The sequence below is a fragment of the Muscardinus avellanarius genome, assembly GCF_963383645.1.
Source record: "Muscardinus avellanarius genome assembly, chromosome: 11".
Taxonomy (NCBI): Eukaryota; Metazoa; Chordata; class Mammalia; order Rodentia; family Gliridae; genus Muscardinus; species Muscardinus avellanarius.
This window is the reverse complement of record NC_137797.1, coordinates 87,074,573-87,097,171: the sequence shown is the minus strand read 5'-3', so window position 1 is coordinate 87,097,171 and position 22,599 is coordinate 87,074,573.

Below are 22,599 nucleotides of genomic sequence, written 5' to 3'. Positions count from 1 at the left end.
GAGACCCTGCTTCAAAATAAAAATAAAATAGTTCAGAGGTAAAATACCCCTGGATTCAATCCCCAGTAACACACACACACACACACACACACACACACACACACACACACACACTGCACCCTTACTTTGATAGAAGTGGTACATGTAGGGACCAAGTACAAATAGGACCAGTGGTTGCAGAGTGTGTTTGTACTGACTCACAGAGGCAAATGTTAAATTTCAAAAAAATCCATAAGCCAGTTGTTAACACAATACAATACAAAAATACAATAATAGTTGTATTAACAAGAAAGTTTGAGTTTTTCTTGCCATTGTTTTAAATAAAAACTTCAAGTTTTTGAAAGAGGAGACATAACCACAGAAAGTGGGGAAATTCAGAGGATCATCAGAAACTATTTTGAAATTTTATACCCCAATAGACTGGAAGAAATGGACACATTTCTAAGCACATATAATCTACCTAAATTGAACCAAGAGGATATATAAAGCCTAAACTAACCAATAGCAAGCAAAGAAATAGAAACAGCAATAAAAATCCTGCCATCAAAGAAAAGCCCAGGTCCTGATGGTTTTCCAGCTGAATTCTACAAAACTTTCAGAGAAGAACTGAACCCAATACTCCACAACTTGTTCCAGAAAATTGAGAGATGGAATTCTCCCAAACTCCTTCTATGAGGCCAGTATCACATTAATACCAAAACCAAATAAAGATACCTCAAGAAAAGAAAATTACAGACCAATATCTTTGATGCATGTAGATACAAAAATTATAAACAAAATACTAGCTATACACATTCAAAACCATTTCAAGAGAATTGTGCAAAACAACCTAGTTGGTTTCATCCCAGGAAAGCAAGGCTAGTTCAACACACACAAATCAGTACATGTTATTAACCACATAAATAGAACTGAGAACAAAAATCACATAATCATATCAATAGATGCTGAAAAAGCATTTGACAAAATCCAACCCCTATTCATGTTAAAAACACTGCAGAGAATTGGAATAGAAGGAACTTATTTTAACATCACTAAGGCAATATACAATAAAACCAAAGCCAACATCATACTGAATGGGGAAAAAACTGCAAGAATTTCCTCTAATCAGGAACAAGACAAGGATGCCCACTATCATCACTCCTTTTTAATATAGTCCTCAAGACTCTTGCCAGAACAATAAGACAAGAGAAGGATATCAATGGAATTCAAATAGGAAAAGAAGAATTTAAATTATCTTTGTTTTCAGATAACATAATCCTATATCTAGAAGACCCCAAAAACTCAACCAAAAGACAATTGGAACTGTTTAACCAATTCAGCAAAGTAGCAGGATACAAAATCAACCTTTAAAAAATCAGTAGCTTTTCTATATGCCAACAATGAATCCATGAAGAAAGAAATACAGAAAATAAATTTATTTTAAAAATCCTGAAAACCAATAAAATACCTAGGAATAAACCTAACCAAAGACATAAAAGACATCTACAATTAAATTATAAAACATTAATGAAAGAAATTGAAGAAGACCTTGTAAGATGGAAAGATCTCCTTGCTCATGGATAGGGAGAATAAATATTATCAAAATGGCCATTTTGCCAAAAATGATCTACAGAATGAATGCAATCAATCCCTATCAAAATACCAACTATGTCCTTCATAGACCTAGAAAAATAAGTCATGAATTTTATATGGAGGAATAAAAGACTCAGAATAGCCAAAGCAATTCTCAGCAATAAGAACCATACAGGAGGCATCACAATTCCTGACTCCAAATTATACTACAGAGCTTTAGTAATTAAAACAGCATGGTACTAGCACAAAAACAGGCACTAAGACCAGTGGAAAAGAATAGAAGATACAGAAACAAATTCACACACTTATAGTCAATTGATCTTCAACAAAGGAACCAAATTCATATGCTGGAGAAAAGACAGCCTTTTCAGCAAATTGTGCTGGGAAAACCAGCTATCCATTTGTAGAAAGACGGAACTAAATTTTTACCTTTAACAGTGCACAGAAATAAACTCAAGATGGATCAAAGACCTGGAAATCAGACCAGAAACTGTGAAGCTATTAGAGGAGGGCATAGGTTCAATACTCCAACATATAGGCACAGATAGCAACTTCCATAACAAGACCTCCAAAGATCAGGAAATTAAAAAAAACAAGAATTAAAAGAACTAGTAAGTTGGATGGCATCAAACTAAAAAGTTTCTGTTCATCAAAGGAAATAATCAAGAATCCAAAGAAAAAGCCTACAAAATGGGAGATTACCAGCTATCCCTCTAATAGAGGGTTAATATCCAGACTATACAAAGAGCTTAAAAGACTTTACACTAGCAAAATAAATAACTCAATCAATAAATGGGCAACTGAATTAATAGATACTTTATAAAAGTAAAGATACAAATGGCCAATAGATACATGAAAAAATGTTCAACACTATTAGCCATCAGGGAGATGCAAATCAAAACCACACTGAGATTTCATCTAACCCCAATCAGAGTGGCAAGCATAAAAAATCAAATAACAATAAATGTTGGCAATGGTGTGAAGAAATAGGAACTCTTTTACACTGTTGGTAGGCGTGCAAACTAGATCTGCTGCTATGGAGTTCAGTGTGGAGATTTCTTATAATACTGGGAATAGATCCACCATATGATCTGGCTATACCACCACTCAGTATCTTTCCAAAGGGGTTGAAATCACAGAACTACAGTAATATATGCATAATGCATACCCATGTTCATAGCAGCACAATTCACAATAGCCAAACCAACCTAGGTCTCCATCAACAGATGAATGGATGGCAAAATCATGGAAAATACCCACAATGGAATTATACTCAGCAATAAAGAAGAACAAAATTATGCTATTCCTAAGAAGATGATGGAATAGCCAAGCACAGAAAGAGAAGGGACATATGTTTTCTCTAATATGCTTGAGCTAGGGAGTTTTTGGGATACCAGAGGGACTCCAGATAATGAAGGAGATACATCAGTGAAGCCAGGAAGGAAAAGTATGGCAGGAGGAAGGCTCAGGTTTATTAATGAAAATGTTACATGCAACTATGTGTATAATTGTGATTCATTATAACATTATTAACCTGGACATTTGGTATTGGGAGGGAGGAAATGGGGGTGGGGGGGACACCAAGTACTGTGTGAATGTATGCCATTGTCAGCAGAATCTAAATTATAATGTGAGACTCTAAAGCAGAATAAAAATAAAATAAAACTATTCCATTCATCCAATAAATCATTCATGTCTCTAACAAAGGAGTGAAGTTCCAACATAGATCTTTTTTATATTTTTGTTGGTGCATTATATTCTCACGTCAACATATATCTTTATTGTTTCATTTTTGTCTTATAAAATTCATGGATGTAAAAACACCAATTGACATTTGTACCAGAACTGCGTATTTGTCAAGTGTAGCTATACATGGGCTGTGGATACAAGAGTCTAGCAGAAAACAATGAAAGCCTTCTGTAAAAAGTGATTGGCTGCATAGAATTTAAAATTAAAAAATGCTTTCATTATTTGTGAATCAGATACTACACATTGTTTATATCATCTAAACTTATAATAAACATTCATATGCCCATACTTTTTGAGAAACAGAGGCTTAACCGACTAGAGGAAGCACAGACCCTAACATCACCCACCAATTCTTCACCAGCCCATCACTTCTCTTTTACACCTATGGCCATTGGGGGATGCCTTGTGACCAAACCCACAGTTTGGTTTATTCTTTACCAACTTGGTAGGTAAGAGTTACAGTCCCATTCAGGAATGGCTACAAATGGGTTATTTGAAACAGAATCTAAAAGGCACCAACCAGGAATAAAAAGGGTAATAAATTAGATTTCATCAAAATTAAGAAATTTTAATCATGAAAATATACCATTTAGAGAGTGGAAGCTCCTACATAAAGTATTTGCAACATATATATCCTATAGAGATCTCATGCCCAGAATATATAACACCTTTAAACCAATAAGAGAAAGATTATTCAATTTTTACCATAGTATATTAGTTTCCTAGAGCTGCTTGTAGCAAACTACCACAAAGTTGGTGTCCTGAAATATCAGAAATATATTCTCACAAATTTCTGGTGGCAAAAAGACTGGAATAATGCCCCAAGGACTGAAATCAAGGTATAGGCGGGCTTCTCTCCCTCCAGGGCTATGGAGGAAAATCCGTTCCAAGCCTCTTCCAGCTTATGGTAATTGCCACTGTTCCTTGATTGTGGCCTTCTCCCTCCAATTTCTGCCTCTGTGGCCACAATGCTTTCTCTTTATCAAATCCCTGTGCGCCTTCCTCTTAAAAAATAAAGGTGTCTTAGTGCTCACTGAAATAATCCAGAGCTATCTCCCCATTACAAGATCCTTAATTAGCTACATCTGCAAAAACCCTTGTTTTGAAATAAGGTAATATTGACACGTTCCCAGGGTTTCTTTGGGGCCATAACCCAGCCTAGTTAGGGGCAAAGGGTCTGAGCAGCACTTCCCAAGGATATCCACATGGCTGACAGCCAAACTCTCTAGAGCCCCTTCCAATTCTAAACTTTTAAATTTATTTTTAATATACTTTTATTGGTGCATTGTAGTGTCACATCACAATGAATTTGATAGTGATAGTGACACACATGTGCACAGCACTTGGTGAGCGTCCCCCCTGCCCACGCCCTCCCCTTCCCCATACATGCTACTGAGGTTGGCATTAATGATTCCGCATATGTACATCATATCAACAGAAGTGTTTGTTTCATTAATTCTCCCTCCTCACCACCACCACCCTCCTCTAAACCTCCTTCATCACTCCACTGGGATTTCTCTTTCATCTGGTGTCATTCTTGTATCCTGATTACTCACTAGCTTCCACATATGAGACATAACCTATAACCTTCACTTTCTGCAACTGGCAAACCTCACATAGCATAATGTTTTTAGATCTATCCATTTTTCTGCAAATGTCATAATTTTGTTCTTTATTTCTTATTAGGATTACACTGTGTGTCTATCCCGTAATTTTGTAATCCATTCGTCTTTTGATGGACATCTAGGTAGGTTCCATGATTTGGCTATTGTGAATTGTGCTGCCATAAACATGGACATGCATTATCACTATAATATTCTGGTTTCAATCCCCTTGAAAAGATGCCCAAGAGTGGTATACCTGGATTATATGGTGGATCCATTCTCAGTTTTCTGAGAAAACTCCCTCCACACTGATCTCCATAGCAGCTGCACTATTTGCAATCCCACCAGCAGTGTAGAAGAGTTCCCATTTCCCTGCATCCATCAGTATTCCTAGGATAATGTACTGCAAGAACAATATGACAGTCTTCGACTATTACAGTTTAGGGAATAATTCAAAAAGCTTAAACAGCAGAATTTATTGTGAGAAACTGAGATGAGAAAAAAAAAGCAAAAGATGTTTGGAATTAAAAACACAGAGAATGAGAAAGATAAAATGGAATCAAGGGAACAAGAAAAAGCAAACACGGATAATATAAACAAATTTTTAATACCGTGGGCTGAGTTCTACACATCTCCTAAGAGAGCAACTGTGAATAAATATTTCCCTATGGAAAGTCTCAAAACCACCACCTCAGTGTGATTGAGCCCTTGATAACTGAGCCAGCAAATTAAATCTCCTGTGTCAAGCCACAGAAGAGTAAGCAGTCTACTTACTAGAGGAATTCCTCCCTCTGTCTCTCTCTCTCTCTCTCTCTCTCTCTCTCTCTCTCTCTCTCTCTGTTATTACATCATTGCATTAGTGAAGATATCGAAACAATTTAAATAGGTCTCTGCCTATGCAATGGAAAAGTGGATCTGTATTTTCTAGTTGCAGGGCAACCTGAGGACTAAGAGACAATGTACAAAATTCTTCTTCAGGGCCTAGTAAATGGAAAGAGCAAATGTGCCAGGGGCCACCTGAGTGCACTCAGAGGTCCCCTATCCATTTTATTGCAGCTCCCAAAGTATCTTACTTCCTCCCAGAAAGCAGTTCCAGCCTGGAAACATTCAATCACAGTTAGAAAATATGCCTGGTAAGATGGTTGTTAAATAAAGTATGACTCATTTAGGTTGCATTAATCTCTCCCATTAGATAGCAAGTAGGAACTGAAAATGGTTTAGCCCATAAATCCATTTCAGCTAATTTGCAACATGAAGCATCAGATTTCCTTTCCACATTAACAGTGTGGCAGCAGGCATTTTGGTGCAAGACTTTTGGCTGAGCAATGGTCCAATTAATAGAGAAGGGAGTTAAGCATGGTGGAACACACCTGCAATTCCAGTGCTTGAGAGGCTGAGATAGGAGAATCACAGGTTTGAGAACAGCCTCAGCAACTTATCAAGCTGCTGTTTCAAAATAAAAACGAAAAGGATTGGGGGGTAACTTAGAGGCAGCATACCCATAGGTAAAAAAGAGGAGAAGGCAGGCCGTCAAGAAACTTAGATTTTGAGATAAAATACATATTTTTCTTTTTTCTTTATTATTTATTTTTATTGGTGAATTGTAGTCATACATCTTCACACTTCACTCATTTATCCCTTCCCTAATTCCCACCCCACTCCCTCCCACTCCCTTCTTCTGATGTTTAGCTTACTGATTGACTTTGATATGTTTGTGAATGTACATCATGTGCATTAGGGAATTTCCCTCTTCTCCCCTCTAATTCTTCTCATTTAGGTCACCTTATTTGCTCATCTAAGTATTCTCCTTCCTCATCTAGAGTTCCTCCTATGACCCATTTTCTCCCTAGCTTCTGCATATTAGGGAGACCATCCCTAATATTTCTTACTTTTTGTGACTGATTAATCTCACTTACCATAACGTTCTCCAGTTCCATCCATTTCTCCGCAAATGATGTGATTTTGTTCTTCTTTATGACTAAGTAAAATTCCATTGTATATATATCCCATAGTTTTGTAATCCATTCATCTGTTGATGGACATCTTGGCTGGTTCCATAGTTTGGCAACTGTGGCATAGTTTGGCATTAGTTTGGTAGTTTGGTTTCCATTCTTTTCGGTAGATACCCAGAAGTGGTATTGCTGGAACATCTGGTAGGTTCATTTCCATTCTTCTGAGGATATTGCATACTTTTTTCCAAAGTGGTTGCGCTAATTTTCAGTCCCACCAACAGTGTATTAGAGTTCCCACTTCTCCACATCCTCACCAGCATTTGTTGTTGTTTGTGTTTTGAATGACTGCCATTCTAATTGGAGTTAGGTGAAATCTCAGGGTAGTTTTGATTTGCATCTCTCTGATTGCCCTTAATGATGAGCATTTCTTCATATATTTATTGGCCATTGAGTTTCTTCTTTTGTGGAGTGTCTATGTAGTTCACTTGCCCATTTTTTATTGGATTATTTGTTTTCTTAGAAATGAGTTTCCTGAGTTCTCTGCATATTCTAGATATTAGTCCTCTATCAGGGGAGTAGTTAGCTTAAACACATACTGATATAATAGAAACAAAAGGGCCGGGTGTGGTGGCGCACACTTGTAATCCCCGCACTTGGGAGGCAGAGACAGGAGGATCATGCTGGTTCGAAGCCAGCCTTGCTGGCTTAAGAGACCCTGTTTCCAAATAAAAAAATGTAAAAATAGGTCTGGGAGTGTAGCCCAGAGGTAGAAGGGCTTCCAGGAACCCCAGTACCACACACACAAAAAAAATAGAAACAAAAGTTGGCAGTTCAGGGCAAAGAGGCACTGATGCTGTAGTTGAAGGATCTAGGCTCTAGTTCTGAAACTAGTACTGAGTAACTGTCACCCCACACACATCCCCATGCCTACATTTCGAAATCTATAAATGAGAGACTTGAGAAAACAGCTACTATGATCTCTTTTAGTTCTAAAACTTAATCATTCAAACCGGGCGTGGTGGCGCATGCTTGTAATCCCCGGACTTGGGAGGCTGAGACAGGAGGATCGTGCAGGTTCGAAGCCAGCCTCAGCTACTTAGTGAGGCTCTCAGCAACTTAATGAGATCCTGTTTCCAAATAAAGTATAAAATGGATCTGGGATTATAGCCTCGAGGTAGAAAGCCTCTGGGTTCCACCCCCAGTACCATCAAAAAATAAAAAAATAAAAATAAAAAAATAAAACTTAATAATTCTGTTCTATATGTAAATCAACTGCTACAGAATATTCAGGAAGGATGTATTACCAACACAAAGAGCTGACTTCTTTTATTTATTTATTTTTCAGGTCTGGGGATGGAAGTTCTTATTATGAGCTAAAATCGTTGTACATATTCCACCACTTAAGACTTGATTTACAGCAGTTGCTCTTGTTATATTCCTTCTATTAATGGCCAAAGCCCAATATTAAAAGTCTAAGGTCACACAGAGTGGTAGATCACATAGCAAGGAGAAATGGCCATTCCAGAGTGATATTTTCAAAACACTCAACTAATGTTGTCTATTCTTCAACAAAGATTTTCTGAATGAATCCCTCAACTTTATAATTCGTTCCCATTAGGAAATAAATACTAAATATTGCTGAAAATAATAAAGAAGACAAGAATAGGGATGGAAGGTAGAAGAATTTTGATTTATGTGAAAGAGCTGTGCAGAGTCTCCACCCAGGAGATAGCATGATGAAAGTCATTTGAGAAAAGCAGTTCTGCCAGTAGATTACACCAGCAAGAAAGAGTATGGTGGGTGTTGAACACAGCCACCTTGTCGTGGTTCCTTCCAGGGCAGGGCTGATTTGAGAGGCCAGAACAGACCAATAAACAGAGTGGGGCCAGGCATTGCTCCCTAAATTATTGCAGCAAAAAAGGAAAATAAAAAGATTTAAAATGGGTTTCATGATCTTATGGAACATTAAGAAAGGAAGCAAAAAGAAAAAAATCAAATCTTTGAGGGGGTTGCTCCTTTGATACTTCAAGTACATCTGGAATTTCAAATGAATTATAAATGTAACTGAGTTTATTGAGCTCATCTACACTTATGATATTTCAAGACCCCAAATGTGTAACTAGAAGATTCTTCCTAACAACAAAAAGAAATTTTTTTCTATCAAATTGATAGGTCATTGGTGCTAAGCACCTTTAAATAATCCATCTGTCTACTGTTTTATTATTCCAAAAAATGTCATGAGACACTCAACATTTTATTATTATATTATACATATTGTTAAGGATAAAATTTTTGTTTTAATTAAGTCAGAATCCCAATTCTCAGTTCTTATATTTTAATCCCATAATATTGCAACAATTACAATATTACAGTTATACCAAAGTGAATGACATCTTCATCAAGTTCAATGTTTAAATATATATTTCCCTAATACCATTGTTGTTGTTGTTGTTGTTGTTGTTATTGTTGTTTGGTAGTGGGGATTGAACCCAGAAGTATTCTGCCTTTGAGCTATACCATGATTCTTTTTATTTTTTATGTTTTATTTTTTATTTATTTTTTAGTTTTTATTTTTGGTGGTACTGGGGATGGAACCCTTCTACCTCCAGGCTATACTCCCAGACCTATTTTGTATTTTTTTATTTGGAAACAGGGTCTCTTAAGCCAGAAAGGCTGGCTTCGAACCTGCGCGACCCTCCTGTCTCTGTCTCCCAAGCATGGGGATTACAAGTGTGCACCACCATGCCCAGCTATTTTTTTTATTTTTGAAATGGGTATCTCTAAGTTTTTGAGGCTGGCCTTGAACCTTTGATATTTCTGTCTCAGTTTCCCAAGTACTGGAATTGTAGGCATGTGCCACCATGCCCAACTATTTCCTAATTCTTAACCTGTTATACTAAGTGGAAAATTGTGTTTTCTTCACCATTGCTTTTTCTATTCTAAGTCAGGACAGAGTTCAGAGAGACAAATATTGCTTGAATCTCATATTCGATCAGGCAATCCATACATTTTCCAATATGTGTTATTTTGGTTCAGTGAGTTTCATTTTAATTCTTTTCCTACTGTATTTAGCTTCACAATATGATTAATGACTGAACTTGCCTTGGTCTCCCTACAACTGTCTTGAGAATTTGCAATACTAGATTTATTCACTTACTATCAATGCAAAACAGAGATGCAATTTTTGATGTAAATGTTGCCCTTAAAATACACAGATATTTATCATTGACTTTTTTTAATCAACTTCTAGTATTTTTGCTCTTAGAAGTGCTCTGTATGGTAACCATTAACTTTTTAAAATAAAACATTGTCTGTGAAAAGTACCAAATTATCAACATTGCAAATTAAACTCTTTTTAACTAAAGACAACATGGTGGTAGAAACCAGTCCTCATGCTAGATGTCCTCTGAATTCTGCCTCTGAAGGACCACCTGGAAGACCAAGAATTATTTCTTCAGGGGCAAATACAGTAACTAGAATTTCAATTATAAAGTGATGTATAAAGCGACAGTTATAAATAAAGTTGCATTATCTTATTCCAAATGATTGACCTGAGAAACCACTAAACATTTTCTTCTCTGAATTCTCTTCCCAAACCATTGGACTTCAGTACTCTGACTCTCATTTCATGGATGTCTGTCAAGCGCCATTGCTGTTCCAGAGCAAATTGTATTTAAAAGTTCATTTTTACCATCTCAGTCCTCCTTGGTGGTTCTGATCTCAGTTCTGACACAGTGTGGCTCCACAACCCCTCTGCCTCTGAATTCCAAATACACTAAAACATTTATCAATTTTTTCTATCCACAAAGGCCCTTCTCACCTCCAAACCAACATGCATGTTATTCTCATTGGAACACTAGTTAGCCCTTTTTCTGGCTCAGCTAACCCTACATGTTCTCCAAACCCCAAGTTAAAGGCCACCACTCTAGCAAAGACTTAATTGTCCCTTAAACTGGCTCCCCCTGGTATGTTTCCATGGTCTTAATATAGCAAGTATTAGACTCTGGCTGCTTATTCAGACTATGAGCTTCATGACAACTGGTAGACATTAGATGAACAGTAAGACTTGATTTGTGGGCTACTATAAGAACTAAAAGGATAAGGTGTAGAGTTAATAAAGACAGAATAAGCATTTAATAAGTGGAACTTTATAGCTATTTACTTACTTGGTGCCAAAATGTTAATATGATAGCAATTCTATAATTCCATTGAACCAAACAAACACCACCCAAAAGTACCCCAATTAGACAGTGCTTATTTTCCTGAAAAACATCAAAACCACATTCATTTGTCATAGCATTCTATTGATCCTACTTTTGCAGCCCCAGTCACCCTTTAAGAATAGTCTGTAGCCAGGCATTGTGATGTTCACCTGTAATTCCAGTACTTGGAAGGCTGAGGCAGGGAGATCACAGGTTCAAGACCAGCCTCAACTTTGGGAGACCCTGTTTCAAATAAAAAATAAAGCCGGGCATGGTGGCACATGCTTGTCATCCCAGCACTTGGGAGGCTGAGACAGGAGGATTGCACAGGTTTGAAGGAAGCCAGCCTCAGCTACTTTGTAAGGGTCTCAGCAACTTAGTGAGACCCTGTTTCCAAATAAAATAGAAAATAAGTATGGGAGTGTAGCCTGAAGGTAAAAAAGCCTCTGGGTTCCACCCTAGTTACACACACACACACACACACACACACACACACACACATCAAATATAAAATATACAAGGGCTGGGGGTATAGCTCAAAGGTAGAATGCCTCTGGGTTCTGTATCTCATATCAAAAAAAAAAAAAAGAAAGAAACATGGTGCAAAATGTTCTACCTTCTTGGTTAGAACAAAACCAAATTTCTACCTTTTGATTAAAACATAATAAAAAAATAACCAAAACAAGGTGAATGAATTACAAAATAATTCTGAAATATTTTGTGTTTCATAGGACAAAATGAATGAAGATGTCAACATAGATGGGAACGAGGATTTTCACTATGGGAAGAGAGATAATTTCCAGCCAAATACTAACCAACCAAATACTAACAAACATGACAATATGGGTGAAGCTTAAAAACATTATGCCAAGTTAAAGAAGATAAATATACTACATAACATATGACCCCATTTGTATGAATTTCTGTATGAGACAAAGCTAATTTACACTAGGAGAGCCGGGGTGGTAATCCCTGCCCTTGGGAGGCAGAGACAAGAGGATTGCGAAGGTTTAAAGCTGGCTTAAGAGACCCTGTTTCCAAAAAAAAAAAAAAAAAAAAAAAGCATAAAATAGGTCTGGGAGTGTAGCCTAGAAGTAGAAGGGTTTCGAGGAACCCCAGTACCACCAAAAAAATTTTAAAAATAAATGCACTCAGAGGGTGAAAATCACATTTACAAAAGAGACTCTCTATGGTGCTAAAAGAATTAGAAAGATACTCTCACTTAAAACATAGAGGTAGCCAGGTGGTGGACACCTGTAATCCCAGCTACTTAGAAGACTGAAGCAGGGAAGATGGCAGGCCTGGGCAATTTAGCAATATCCTGTCAAAGAAGGAAGGAAGGAAGGAAAGAAGGAAGGAAGGAAGGAAGGAAGGAAGGAAGGAAGGAAGGAAGGAAGGAAGGAAGGGAGGAAGGGAGGGAGAGAGGGAAGGAGGGAGGGAGGAAAGAAAGGAAGGAAAGAAATAGAGAAAGAAAGAAAAAGGGCTGGGATACAGCTCAGTGGTAAAGCATCCCTGCATTCAATCTCTAGTACTGTTTACAAATGTAAAATTCTACAGGTAGAGGTAGTACTAACTTGTATTTTTTAAATTTAATCACTGTAAAAAATTTTTTTTAAAAAAAGGTATGTTTGTGTGTGCATGTTTCTGTTTGCTGTTATTCCTGGACTGCAATAAAAACTCTACATCTTGTCATAATTAAAAATAAATTACCTCAGTCGGAAGCAGAAGACTTACTTGCATGATTTTGTACTTATTTGGCTATTGGATTCAAATTATATCTCAAATTAATGACCAAGGATTTTACTTGTTCTATTTTCATTACTAGATGATTCCATATGTGGCAATAACTACTAGTTTCACTATATTTATACATGATATATTTAATAAATCTACTTCATATATATATGTATATACATATATATGATGAACATAAAGGTGCACTGCAGTAGAGTAGGTACTGAGCGTGCGCAAGCTCCTGTATTAGATTCCCCAACCCCACCACCACCAGCAACGAAAAGCTGCAAACAAAAACACTTAGTGGTAGGACAAGGATTTGAAAGTAATCCTGAGGTTTCAGAGTCATTGTTCTATTAGGCTACATAGAGGGCCCGCAGTGACCTTCCCATGGCCACAAAGCTCCCTTGAAGAGAGACAGAATGAGTATGAGCCTCAGGCCTTTCTGATCCCAAAGCTTTTCCTCTTCCCATTTCCTCCTTCTGCAAGTCTCTACTTGTTTTTAATAAGGGCAATGAGGCCAACGTGTAGCATTTTCACTTTTCAAAGCAGTTTCACGTGCACTGTTTATTTGATAATCACAATTCTTCTGGATAGAAAGGTAATGAAATTGTATGTGAATAGTGACTTAGGAACTTGCCCAAAATCACAACACTAAAAAATGTCAAATCAGACACTGAATTCAGTGTTCTTACCCCATTTCCATGTGCTCCTCAGTATATCACATTTAAAAAGTAAAACTTCCTCTGAGTTGATAACACCCACAATTTCTCTTTTGCTTTTATTATCTGTGTGTCTTGAGCCCTCCATGGTCTATTACATTTGCTTTTTTGTTTAGTGGAGAATGGCGATTCTTATGTGTAACAGATATGCATCTTTGCCAAGCACATCCAAATCTGAAACATATCAGAGTCACCCAGGGGCGATGTTACCGTAAGTAGTCAAGTTGGGAAGAAATTTGTGTCAAGTTTACTTTTATACTGAAATGTCTTGAACGTTTGATTCCCACCATATTTTCCAGCAGACCTTCATTTCTGTTCTGGTTCTCTGTATCCCCTCCTCTCACTGTTCTAAAGAACAAATGTTTTAGCACATCTGGATCTTTTCTTTCTGGGTGTTTTGGAAGCAAAAACCTCAAAGTAAAACAGACACACTTATTTATAGTGTTAACAGTGCTCCCACCACGATATAAAGGATAACAGCTGTTTATCTTTTATGAATCATCCCAAGACCCTTCTCTCTTGTTTTCATCAGTATAACTATAATTTATTAGCTCCTATCTTTGGAAATATACCAGCTGATTTGGAAGTTTCACTTAGAACTCTATTCATAAGAGGTAAAAATGCAGCTACCCAGCACCCCAGGACCACATCCTAGCCAATCCTTACTGGATCCTTTTAGCAGGGTAGTTTTATTAAAACGAGGACCTTCATAACTCACCCTGCTGTCAGTAAGATACATAAAAAGGAGAGTGGTTGTCAAGGGCTTATTAATTGTCAGAGCACACTCCTTATATACATTATCTGTGGTCCTCACCACACTGCATGGCAAATATTTTTAGTACTCACATTTCAGATGATAAAACTAGAGCTCAGAGATGTGAAGTAATACAGTCAAGATCATATACCTAATTTGTGATAGGATAAGGATTTGAAACTATTCTTATGATTTCAAAGTCATTGTTCTGTTATGCTCTATACACACTGTACAGCTCTCTAATGTACTGTACTATATACTAAACTACACTATACTACCCTCTGTTATACCCACTGTATATGACACTGTATCACTGTGTATCTTATCATTCCGTACTATACCGTGTTACACTACATTATGCTATACTACAATACACTATGTTATACTAGAACACAATATGTCACACTGAGATATACTATGCCCCAGTATGTTATCTATATAAGCTATAGATACTATATATATACTATAGTATACTACTTTAAAGATTTAAATGAGCACATTGTAACTAGAACATGGATAAAAGGTCATCATGGAAGAGATACTATTTCAGAGGCAGTCTCACTGTGGTGACCCAGGAAGGACGGCCACACACAACTTAGATAAAGGAAGATTTGTTTGTTCACCTTCGGAGAGTTCAAAAGTTCAGGTCATGTCAGGCTGGGTCTGCAGAGCCCAGGGTATAGCAGGGGGAAGCAGAGAAAAGGAAAGATCGAGGACTCTGCTCTCATATCATGGGGATTGGAAGCAAGAGAGGGGAGGTTGTTCAGGGGAGAAGGCTTGTTCAGAGGAAAAAAGACCATATATAATCTCCAAGGCCACATTCCAGGGACCTCTCTCCAGCAACCAAGCCCTTCCTTCAACATGGCTGCCTACCCTCCGTGAGGTCTTGGGGGACATTATAAATCAAACCTTTACAGAGACCCAACATTCCAGCATGACTTTCTGATCACCAGTGAAGAGCCCACACGATATTTCACATGCAGTGTTAATGCAATGGCTGTGGAAATTATATTGCCTGGGAAATATTTAGTGATTTGCTCAGGAAATGCCAAAGCACTTGGTTAATGGGATATTCATTTTCAGTTTTGGCTCTAAGCAGAAGAAAATCGTTCCCAAAAAAGATTTTAAACACCCTGATTGTCATAGTTGTGGAAGAATACCTGGAATGTATACATATGTAGCATAAATAAATTTTTATGCTGTTAAGGGAAATTATTCTAAAATAAAGAATAATATAACTATAATTATTCTAAAATAAAAATTAATTTAACTAAAATTATTCTTCAATAACTCAAGCTTTTCTTTTTCCTTTCAGCATATGTCCAAATACATATTTCTATACATTAATATGGTAGCACAGATTTATTTTTTATTTGGCTTTCATTATATGCTTTCTTTAAAAATGTATTTTAATAGAAGAAGAAAAAGTGATCCTGTGGTCATATCAAAGGAAAATGCACAGCAAAGCTGAAAAGTTGTCAGTGAAGTTTGTCTGAAGCTATAAATACTTTATATACCTAGCAACCTAGAAATACAAAGAGAAGAAAATCAGCCTTGTCTAATGGATTATTTCCTTTGACTCACACCATCAAATTAGAACCATATTTATGCTGAGAGTAAGCAGAAGCATATGAGTAAAGCCCAGTAATCAATACCTGCTCTTCAGGCCACGAAACCTTTTGCTTGTCCAAGTTAAATGTTAGTCACCTCTGTAAGATTCATGGCCATCCACCCTGCTGATATTTATAATATATCCCGAGAGTGATTCTAGAAGGTAGACTGAAATTAAAAGTTTCTACCAAGTAGAAAAGGCACATCAAGAGACAAGTATGTGCACTGGAAGGTCATAAATGGCAGAAAGGGCCAGGCATGGTGATGCACACCTGGAATCCTAATACTCGGGAGACTGAGACGGGGGATTGCAGGTTTGTAGCCATCTCAGAGCTTAGCATGGGCCTCACTTAGTGAGACCCTGTTTCAAAATAAAAAAAATAAGCAAGGACTGAGTGTGTGGCTCGGAAGCAGAATACTCCTAGGTTCAATCCCCAGTAACACACACACACACACACACACACACACACACACACACACACAAAGGAGCGGAGGGGATTAATAAGCAGTAGGCGTGACTTTTTTCTGTCCTTCAATAGATGGAGTAAATGAGTAACTGGACCAGCATCATGCACTTAGCAGAGGTTGGAATTTCATAGTTGCATTAAATGTACTGTTACCATGTGGCCCTCTGGCCCTTCTTCCTAAGTAGGAGATTCTTGAGCAAACATTTATATCTACAACATCTCCAAAAGTATTTAGAGATGAGTCTTAAATATGTATTAAAACTATTTTTTAATAATGAAGGAGTTTGAAGGGGAGTGAAAAACACGTCCCTGGGCAGCCGGCAGGGCAGCCAACAGCAGGCCCTGGCAGTGGTATTAGGTCTACTCTGAACTGTGACATCTTCACTAACAATCTGGAAAGGTGAATGAGTGGCTCATTAATAAAATGCACAGATGAAGTGGGATGACTGCCTGGATGTGAGAAGGCAGAGACATTGGTGGTGTTAGTAAAATGAGACACAACTCAGGAAGAAGCTCACTCATCTAATTAGACTAGAAATGACCACCTGGAACTCATTTAATGGGAACGGGCAGTCCAGAAAGCACCACCGCCAATGAAGACCTGGAAGGGATGCTGGGATGAAGACTAGACAGAGATGGGAGGCCGAACCAGCATGACCAGAGCTTCTCCCAGGAAAAACATCTTGATGTTTGGCCAGCATCCATGTGCTTCTCCCAGTTCCTGACACACAGCCAGAGCCTCTAAAACCCCTCTGCTTCTGCCTGGTACAGAGCCAGTTCTCTGACTTTGGGCTCTGGCCAGGGAAGATGGCTTCAGATTGGCTGCCCATTATTGCTGTCTAGAAAGGAAGCTGCTGGTATTTAGTACTTTGCTGCACCGGGGCCAGTCACTGGACCATGGCCAGGATTGTGAGTCCAGGCCCAGGGTTGAAGGCTAAGAATAGTTCTACATAGATCAGGGAATTATATCTTAAGCCTCTAGCTGCTTACAAGTGTGCAGGGGTAAAGTTGGAACCAATCAACACCCAAACTACTTTTCATTCCAGCATTTCTGGGAAGAGGACCTGGACAGCCTGCTGTGTGCTAGCTACTGTGTATAGCTTTCATCAGCTAAGGGTCTTCTGAATAAAATTTGCATTTTGGCTTGCACTTGCCTTACAGCTTTCTGCTGATCTTGCTCTCATTAGTGTCCTTATTAGCAGTCTACTCCTGGGGGCTCCCGCAGTGATGGCTGCCCATTAGTTAAGAAGCAGCCGCTTTAGCTATGGTATGAGGAAGCTGAGAACAAAACCACCAGCTCCTTGTCAATGAATTGACTCAATACTGGGGAGCAAGAATCATTACCGTTCTTTACTAAATCAAGTTAAATCTATATGCATTGGGAAGATAGTTGAGGTCTTCATGTATAAGAAGCTTAAGGGACATTGTCAATCCAGAAAAATGGAAAGAGGTGCTCTGGTTGTGAATCCATGGTCATCACCACTCGGAGGACCACTGATGTACAAGCTCGTGTCCTGCTGCAAAGGTGAGTCTTGTTGCTTTTCACAGCCCTGCTCCCCAGCCCAAGGCACCCATTGCTCTGGCCACTGGTCCTGCCAAGGTTTTCAGGCTGCAGCACTGTGGGTTCACGATCCACCAAAACAAGGACTGTTCTGTTAAAGTCTTGCACCTCCCGAAATTGGAGCTGACAAGTCTCCATCAGTCAAAAGCAACTATTAGAAAAAATAAACTGAGTCAGGCGTGGTGGTGCACGCTTGTAATACTAGTACTTGGGAAGCTGAGACAAGAGGATTGAGGGTTCACAGCCAGCTTCAGCTACTTAGTGAGGCTCTCCACAACTTAAGGAGACCCTGTTTCAAAAATAAAGAATTAATAATAGGGCTGGGGTGTATCTCTGAGGTAGAATGCCCTGAGTTCCATTCCCAGTAGTGCAAAAAAGAGAAAGAAAGAAAGAAAGAAAGAAAGAAAGAAAGAAAGAAAGAAAGAAAGAAAGAAAGAAAGAAAGAAAGGAAGAAAGAAAGAGGAACGGGAAGAAGAAAAAGGGAAAGGAAAAGAAAAGAAAGAAAAAGGAAAAAGAAAGAAAAGAAAAGAAAAAAGAAGAAAGAAACTGATTGCCTTCTTTTCTTCACTTCTTGAGCCTGAGTGGGGAAAAGGGTCTCCTAACCCTGCCACAAAGGAAAGGTAATACTATTTCTTCTGGGCAAAGAACCTGACCATAGTTGTGAATAAAGAAAGGGAATTTCCTCTAACTTGGTGATGTTTTATCCCCATAGGGGTTTTCTCCATATATTGGCCCTCTGAAATAAGAAAGTGCCCAATGGGCTAATTGGTGGCAGTCCCACTCCAATACATAGAACGAGGCCCCACTGGTAGCCATTCACCTCGCCTCTGTCAAACCTCCTTACCCCAAGCTCTCCTGCCTGCCCTGTGCATCCCTGCTGCTCAGTGACACCAGGAGCCCCAGCTTCAAGGTGCACCCTGAGAAGGCCACACTGGAGACCATACCCAGAGGAGCCCTGTCCTGCTTCACAGCCGCCGCTGGAACCAGAACCAGTGCCCGCCAGCTGTCACCGGATGCCCCGCCCAGCAGTCCAGGGGAAAGATGGCATTGCCCAACCCGAGCTTCGCCTCCACCCGCTCCACCGGCCTCTCCTTCAGCCATTACAGGGCTGCTGGGCCCACGTTTAATGTCACCCTCAATTAACCTGACAGGAGACGGTCCTCCCGAGCCCCTCCTGGGACTCAGAGAAAAGGAGAGGCTTGGGCTGCCAAACTGAAAAAGGCTTTTATGTTCCTGGCTCCTCTGCAGGTAAATCTCTCCGAAAATTGCGGTTTTATTGTTTCCAGGCACTGAGCCCCCGTTCCCCCAACCCAGGCCCCGAAGGCTCTGCCTGCCCATCCCTCGGCTTTACAGGTGGAAACTCTGGGAAGCAGGGACGCCCTCAGCCTGGAAAGGCTAAAGACACGTCCAAGTCAGCACCAGTCTTCATGCCCAGATGCTTTATTCCAATTTCTTCTTCTCAGACAAAAATGTCATGGAACTCCATTAAATAAACAGAAATAAACAGAAATAAACAGAAAGTGCGCGCGCGCGCGCGCGTGTGTGTGTGTGTGTGTGTGTGTGCGCGCGCGTGCGCGTGCATTTGAAAAGGAAGATGTTCCAGAGCTAGGCAAGATTTCTTTTCTCTCTGGAAATTGATTTATATAGATCCAAGAATTATTATACTCTTCCCTGTAGTAATGAGCTGTCACATAGTTCTCCTATATAAATGTCTTATTATTTAATGACCTACTGGTTTTTATCCAATGTCTGAATAATATGAAATATGAGTTCTCTAGAATATATCATTAACCATTCAGCTAAAATATAATCAGAAACACAGTAGTGTTCCTATATAGGGTTCAGAACAGAGCTAATCTATCCCCCTTCTAATTTGGGGATGGTTTGAGCATTTCACAAATGTTGGAGCATGGTCTATTATTTTTTCTAAATGATTATCAACTATGATGAGGCAGAAACACCAACCTTAACTTAAAATGGCTCTATTAGATATTATATAGCAGCAGTCATAAGATGTCCAAGCTCACTATGTCAAAATTAAACCATTATCTAATAACTCACATGGTATTTTGGATTTCATCAAAGAACATGGAAATCCAATACTTGGATTTTGGTCAAAGAAAGAGGGAAAAAAATAGCCTGGAAAGTGACGTTATTGAATTCGGTCTTTCAGATTGCCTGAGCCACCTTTGCTACTTTTCTTCCACTAAATATTAACTTTATCCTACTTATGCAATGATGGATCTAAATAGGTATTGTTCTTGTGAGACCCTGGCCACAGTAGACACGCTCAGCACAGGCAGGAAACATCAGGAGCAGATTTCACGCTGACGGGTGGGATTGACTCCAGCTATACCAACTGTCACCAAACACTGATTACTGGGTTATAAAAAATAAGTTGTCTAAGGCCAGGCATGGTGGCACATGCTTGTAATCCCGGCGCTTGGGAGGTGGAGACAGGAGGATTGTGCTGGTTCGAAGCCAACCGCACTGGCTTAAGAGACCCTGTTTACAAATAAAAAATATTTTAAAAAATAGGTCTGGGAGTGTAGCCGGAGGTAGAAGGGTTTCCGGGAAGCCCAGAACCACCAAAAAAAAAAAAAAAAAAAAAAAAGATTGTCTAAATTAAGTAAGTGCTATAACTATTTCATTCATTATTAAAGAATTTTGTATTTTACTTTAACTCAGAAGAAAAGCATTTTTATTTCATTTAATTTTGTTTATTTATTTTGTGGTACTAAATTACTAAATATGGGATCCAGAGGCTACCTCTGAGCCATACCTTCAGCTCTATTTTATTTTTTATTTGGAAGCAGGATCTCATTAAGTTGCAGAGGCTGACCTGGAAACTGGGATCTTCCTGTCTCAGCCTCCCAAGTACTGGAATTATAGGGATGTACCACCATACCCAGCTGAAAAGTATATTTTTAATTTGTAAAATTATTACAATTATTAAAAGCAGGCTCTAAGAAATTTCTGAGGATATTTTAGTTGCTTTGGAACATAGGCAGGAGGAACCAAAAGTTAGCAGATGATAGAAATATGAACAACACTACCAAAATTGTGTTCAAATTGTTTTTTTTCCCACTTCCAATGACTCATCAGTAGTTTTTAAGGTGGGGACTCCAAGAGAGTAGATATATGCCATGAGAAAATTTCTTTCCATTAAGATACTAATATTTACTGAAGATGCTGATAAAGAATCTCTTTCAAAAATGAATTGAAGCTATCATAGATAATATCTACATTTGTTCTTCACTATTAGGTTCAACCTTAGAAATTATCATTTATATAAATCAGAATTGACTAAGTATGGGAAATTTTTCATTTCTTAAACTTAAATTTTCCCTTTATAATTATTATATTCTTTCTTTTTGAGGGTTTGGGATGGAACCCAGGGGCATTCTACCTCCAAGCTACACCCCCTGCCCTATTTTTTATTCTCTATTTGAAACAGGGTCTCCCTAAGTTGAGGAGGGTCTCACTAAGTAGCTGAGGCTGTCCACGAACCGCAATCCTCCAGTCTCAGCCTCCCAAATGCTGGGATTACAAGCTTGTGCCACCATACCCAGCTTATAATTATTATATTCTTGCTACATGTCAGCATTTCATGTGGTTTATAATAAAAAAAATTAACATCCTAAATTTATTAGCACAAAGAACAAAAGAACAGGAGCTGTGTAACATCAGGGAAGGGATAATTGTTCTGAAAATTTAGGATAACAATAACTACCACAATTGAACAGAAAACTAACTCAGAATTTCCTGGAAGCCAGGATAAAACCAAGAAAAAATTACATAGCTCATATTAGAAAAGCAACATTGGGAATAATTTTTGGAGAGATTGTATTCCCTAGATATCTCCCCACTTTATCACATTTTCAATGTAAGTTAAAAGAATAGCTATACCCTTATCCTTTTCATGCTTTTATTTTGAAACAATAACAGTAATCTAGGATTAGGTTACTGAAAGCCTCGCTAAGTGGCTGAGGCTAAGGTTGAACCTGTTATCCTCCTGTCTCAAACTTCTAAGTACTGGGATTACAGGTGTGCACTACTAAGCCCAACTTAAAGAAGGAATCCTATCTTATGTTAACAAACGTCTTCTAAAACCAACACAGTTCTCAGTGTGTTTACAAATTATTATGCCTCTATGAAATTTTAGGTAGAAAAGTAAAAAAAATTCAAACATCCATAGTTTTTACATTATGATCCCTTTAGTTTATGTACTCGACAACACTGGGTTGTTTTGATATTTAGATGTGAAACGTTGGAAACATAGCCAACCGCTGAACAAATGTGTGAGCAACTGGCTCACCATGGAGCTGATCTCCTGCGTCAACCCGGAAGGTCTAGCTTATGTGTCCTAACATGACGAAGAGTCTAAAGTCTCCAAAGCTGCAAAACTCTTCAGGCTTATGAAAATAAGAACCAATCTTTTCCAATCCTGGTCAACAGTACAGTGTTTCTAAAATATTCTTCTTAAGAGTAATTGAAAAAAAAATTCTATCCAAACCTTTATCTCCCCAGCCAATAAAATATTTTAGAGAATTTGAAGATAGACACATTTATAAGCAATTGTGAATGGTGAAATAAGTTTACAAATGTATTAAAATGGGTTAGACTCACAGGATAATAACCATTAGCATATACACTGGGTAAAATTCATTT